The sequence below is a fragment of the Mauremys mutica genome, chromosome 2 (assembly GCF_020497125.1).
Source record: "Mauremys mutica isolate MM-2020 ecotype Southern chromosome 2, ASM2049712v1, whole genome shotgun sequence".
In the NCBI taxonomy this organism is placed as follows: Eukaryota; Metazoa; Chordata; order Testudines; family Geoemydidae; genus Mauremys; species Mauremys mutica.
Genome location: NC_059073.1, coordinates 26139159 through 26145253, shown reverse-complemented (window position 1 = coordinate 26145253; position 6095 = coordinate 26139159).

Below are 6095 nucleotides of genomic sequence, written 5' to 3'. Positions count from 1 at the left end.
ACGCCAGTCGCCAGGAGCCTGGAGACGTTGCAGGCTCTGAAAGTTGCGAGATGGGCAGCATCAATATTAGAAAGTCTCTTTGGTGATGCCTCGCAGCTCTAGCGCCTGGGTCAGTGAGGCGCAGCAGCGGGCGGGTAATATTTTCCAGACGTCTTGACTTTTTTCTTTCCTGCTGTTGCTTTTCTGCCTCCTCCACGTTATGGGGTCTTCTAACAAGTGAGACTTGGAGGTTGTTTTAATAGGGCGGAGGATGGGGACAGGGAGGAGGAAGGGAGGTCCTGGTGGGGGGGAGGGAGGAAGAACTGCCCATTCAGACTAAGTTGGGTCTAGAACCAGTTCAACTGAGTTGAATTCAATTAGCCTAATTGCAAACATTTGCAGAAAAATGCAATACACATATGTTGTCACCACCTGATTTCCTCTTCATGTACAGCAGTTCGGAAAGCAGAGCCTGGCTTTTAAAATCCCTTGAGCTGTACTTGTGTGCCTGGGGTGCAGAAGTTTCTCCTGCAACCATACTTCACACAGTACATTTCTTATAAGTGAATTGCGTCTGTGGATTTATGAATTAGGGTTCTTTCCTTGATATGAATTAACTTCCGTTTCTTGATCTATCCTAGCTTCCAGGATTTCCTCACACACTCACTTTCTCTCCAACTACTTGCACTAAGAAATAACACTGAACCTCCCCACTAGCATGACTGACTTCTGCAGATGCAGTTTCCAGAAACTCGGAAATAAACCGTATTGTCTCAAATTCTCATACGCGTTTTGCCCAAGAAACTTTTATATTGTTTCTCTCTCTCTCCGTCTATACATGTATTGTAAGCTTGCAGTTAACCACGTGAATAGATTATTATAGTTAACTGCAACCCTTCCATCAGCTTCCAGAGTCACAGTGCCCTGTAAATATTATTAGCTCTTATATAGGAGATCGTTATCTTTATGTCCCTTTGCTACTTCATTGTAAATTTTCTCAGATCCGGAGAGCTTTTTTTCCTGGGGAAGCCTGGAAGTTATTACAAAGGACTTCCACTAGGTGGCACTGTTTAGGAAATAATAAGAGGTAAGATACACATGCTGAGTGGAGAATCACAGCAGCCAGCCCTAAGTAGTTTGTTAAAATAGACACGGTAAACGTGGGTGAACACACACATACACACAGTCTAACAGATACTGGTGTACATTTAACAACTGTATCTTTTGAGGGCAGGGATCATTTTAATTTTTATCTTCTGCCATGCTGTTTTCTTTAGTCTTAATAAGGTAGTTACTGTGCTAGACATTCTTTTAAGTCTGCAGACCTGGTCATGTTTAATCACAGTTGTGAAACATGATTGTGACTCTTCACTGAGTTATTATCACACAGTTCATATTTGCTAGTATGGGAGAGAAAGAATGAAGCATTCTCTAATCATGCTAGGAAACTGTTTAAAGTCTGGTGGGAATGTTGAAAAGCCAAGAGTAATCCTGGGCTACCCAGTTTACCCTTTGCTCCCATGGCTCATGAAGCCATATTCCGGCCACCTCAGCGGCACCAAGGAGCATTTCAACTACAGGCTCAGCAGGTGCAGAATGACAGCTGAACGCGCCCTTGGCCGTTTGAAGGGGCGCTGGTGTTGTTTACTTACAAGATTGGATCTCAGTGACAAAAATACCCCAATGGTTATAGCTGCCTGCTCTGTCCTGCATAATATCTGTGAAGCCAAGGGGGAAAAGTTTCCCCCAGGTTGGAGGACAGAGGTGGTGCAGCTGTCTGCTGAATTTGAACAGCCAGATACCAGAGCTATAAGAAGAGCTCAACACAGAGCCATCTGGCTTCAAGGAGGCTTTGAAAGATCATTTTAATAGTGAGCCAGAGTAGTGTGTGTTGCTGTAGTGTTCCTTTCCTGACCTTTCTCTTTTATGGCCCAGAATGAATCTTGTAGTGATTGCTGTGTGTGTAGGAATATAGGACTATAACATTGTCAATGAACCTATTAATATTGTTTGTGAATGTTGTTATGGGTTCTGTCTGATCTCCTTGGTTTTCATGCAGCATTGTTGCTGGTCCCTGTTATAGCCCTTCTCTCCCATGCCCTGAGCAATCTGCTCGTAGACGTCAACATTTCTATAGCTGGAGCGGAGCTGAATCTGCACTATCTCTTCTCCTCATAGGCCCAGGAGATCCAAAAGCTCTTGTCTACTCCAGGCAGGAATGCGTTTGCAGCATGTAGCCAGCTGGGCAGATAAAGTCAACAATGGAGAACTGCTAGATGTGCTCACCAAGCTGGGCAACCAGGAAAAGGAATTTCAAAAATGTGTGGGGCTTTAAAAGGGAGTGTGTGGCTTCCTGTCTGCCAGAGCCCTGGGCAGCAGAGTTCACAATGGTGATCAGAGAGATCAGGGTGGGGCATTGTGGGACAGCTCCTAGAGGCCCGCAGCACTGGATGTAAGTAACGCAGTGTCTACACTGACACAGCGGCAACCTAATTACATCGACCGTGACTCTAAACCACTTGCGAAGGTGGTGTTATTCAATCAGCGTAGAGAGGTGCTTATGTTAGCGGCTGGTTGCCTTGTATTGCCATAACCAGGTAGACCAGGCCTATCACTCCCATTGTCGCTAAGTCCCAGAAAACTTTAGTGTAGAAGAATGAGTCAGAAGAGCTGGTTATAACATAGTTAACACTGGTAGTCAGGGCTGGCTCACATTTTGGCACATGAAGCGGGAAGCTTAAATGTCCCCATGCCCCCTCGCTTGGGCCAAAACTTTGAAAGGTCTCAAGTCTGCCTTCTTCCTGTTCTGCTCCTGTCATGGTACTGCTCTGCTACCTATTCCAGTAAAGGAGAACTAACAACTTAAAATGCCTTGTTCAAAAATTTAAAGTAACACTTAGCTTTCAAACATCTGAACAGCAAATGTAACTTTTCTTGTCTGCATAGTAAACACTGGCATTTTTATCTGTTTGAATAATCAAAAAGAACGAGGAGTACTTGTGGCACCATAGAGACTAACAAATTTATTTGAGCTTAAGCTTTCGTGGGCTAAAACCATCAAATAAATTTGTTAGTCTCTAAGGTGCCATAAGTACTCCTCTTTCTTTTTGCTGATACAGACTAACACGGCTACCACTCTGAAACTTGAATAATCAAAGTGGTGCTTTCTGTGCCTTCTTGGTTGCAAAGATTTGAACTGCTTCCTGAAGGTCCACAGTCTGGGACAGCTCATGCTCTACTGAGGAGGTTGCAAGGCCGACCAGCCTCTCCTGTGTCATTGTGGAGTGTAGATGTGTTTTTATTAACTTCAGCTTGGAGAAGCTGCGTTCTCCACTGGCAACTGTTACAGGAATTGTTAGAAGTATGCGCAGCGCAACAAAAGCATTTGGAAAGAGAGTGGTCATCTTATTTGTGCACCTATATTCCAGAATAGCCTTTGGAGTTGACCCTGCTGAAATATATCTTGAAAGGGCTTTCTGTTTATCACCTAAATCACTCGCATCAATGTCACACATGTCATCATGTGTCAACACTGTCTCTAGTGCCCTGCATTGCTGGTGTAGGTCTTCTTCAGGTATAGTGAGGAATTTTGGAATATCATTCAACATCCCAAATATACTGCTCTGTTCCTTGAGCTGCATGAAATGTTCTTCAACTGACAGTATTGCACAATTTAGCACCCGGTTAAATAATTCAACTTTGATTTGTTGTTTGTGGTCTATTGTGGGATTATCCTGTGCCTCGTAATCAAAATGTCTTCTTCTTCGATGACTCTTGTGTTCTTGAATGGATGGCAAAATAGCTTCAGTGTGAAGTTCCTCTGCCAGCTTCTGTGCACTCTTCAGAACGTTTTGAAATCCCTCATCTGACCGGTAAGACTGTAGGTGTGACTTTGCTTTGTCCAGTTGTTCCATTGCTCCAGATATATCAAGGTCAACCCCTTGGAGTCTCTTGCTTACAACATTTATTTCAAACAGTATGTCATGCCACAACACTAAGCCACACAGAAATTTGAAGTTATGTATGTTTCTGGAGATTCCATTTCCCTCTGCCACTGTTCTCCCACGAACAGTTCCAGTCATAGCATTATCCTCCATAATGGCAAGTATGGCATCATCTATCTTCCCAATTTGGTGTTTGATAGGCTTTATCGCCTCCACTCAACTATCCCACGTGTGGCACTCCGTGGTTTCAGTGTCAGAGAGGATGTTCCCATATGTTGCTTCAAAATTTGCCATCAATGAGTTGATGCAGAGAAATATATATAAATGCTCTGAATTACATTAAAAAATTCAGCAGCCTCACTAGAAGCTGATGCTGCATCACTGGCCACCAAGTTCAATGAATGAGAACCGCATGGGACAGAAAAAGCTCGAGGGTTTAACTCTTGGATCCGTGTCTGCACTCCGCTGTTCTTTCCTCTCATGTTGGCACCATTATCGTAGCCCTGACCTCTCATGTCAGCTATTGCAATTCTCATATCTTCCAGCTTTTAAGAAGCACATTTGTCATGCCAGCTCCTGTAGTATCATCAGTGTCAACAAATCCTAGAAAATTCTCTCTAACAGTCACCATTGCATGGACATTTTCACTAGGTTTTGTGGTTACAAAACGCACCATTAAAGTCATTTGTTCCATGTGGCTGATATCAGGTGTGCAGTCCAGAATAACAGAGTAATATCTTGCTGACTTCAGATCTGACACAATCTTCTGTTTGACTTTTGTTGCCAGTAACTGTAGGATCTCATTTTGAATTGTTTTTCCAAGGTAGTGGTTTGTGTACATTTCTTGGATGGTGACTCTTCTTAGATGCTCCTGGAGTACAGCATCAAACTCAGCCATCAGCTCCACAATTTTAAGGAAGTTTTCATTGTTTGGCACATACAGCTGGCAGTTCCAGTCATAGCATTATCCTCCATAATGGCAAGTATGGCATCATCTATCTTCCCAATTTGGTGTTTGATAGGCTTTATCGCCTCCACTCAACTATCCCACGTGTGGCACTCCGTGGTTTCAGTGTCAGAGAGGATGTTCCCATATGTTGCTTCAAAATTTGCCATCAATGAGTTGATGCAGAGAAATATATATAAATGCTCTGAATTACATTAAAAAATTCAGCAGCCTCACTAGAAGCTGATGCTGCATCACTGGCCACCAAGTTCAATGAATGAGAACCGCATGGGACAGAAAAAGCTCGAGGGTTTAACTCTTGGATCCGTGTCTGCACTCCGCTGTTCTTTCCTCTCATGTTGGCACCATTATCGTAGCCCTGACCTCTCATGTCAGCTATTGCAATTCTCATATCTTCCAGCTTTTAAGAAGCACATTTGTCATGCCAGCTCCTGTAGTATCATCAGTGTCAACAAATCCTAGAAAATTCTCTCTAACAGTCACCATTGCATGGACATTTTCACTAGGTTTTGTGGTTACAAAACGCACCATTAAAGTCATTTGTTCCATGTGGCTGATGTCAGGTGTGCAGTCCAGAATAACAGAGTAATATCTTGCTGACTTCAGATCTGACACAATCTTCTGTTTGACTTTTGTTGCCAGTAACTGTAGGATCTCATTTTGAATTGTTTTTCCAAGGTAGTGGTTTGTGTACATTTCTTGGATGGTGACTCTTCTTAGATGCTCCTGGAGTACAGCATCAAACTCAGCCATCAGCTCCACAATTTTAAGGAAGTTTTCATTGTTTGGCACATACAGCTGGCAGTTCCAGTCATAGCATTATCCTCCATAATGGCAAGTATGGCATCATCTATCTTCCCAATTTGGTGTTTGATAGGCTTTATCGCCTCCACTCAACTATCCCACGTGTGGTACTCCGTGGTTTCAGTGTCAGAGAGGATGTTCCCATATGTTGCTTCAAAATTTGCCATCAATGAGTTGATGCAGAGAAATATATATAAATGCTCTGAATTACATTAAAAAATTCAGCAGCCTCACTAGAAGCTGATGCTGCATCACTGGCCACCAAGTTCAATGAATGAGAACCGCATGGGACAGAAAAAGCTCGAGGGTTTAACTCTTGGATCCGTGTCTGCACTCCGCTGTTCTTTCCTCTCATGTTGGCACCATTATCGTAGCCCTGACCTCTCATGTCAGCTATTGCA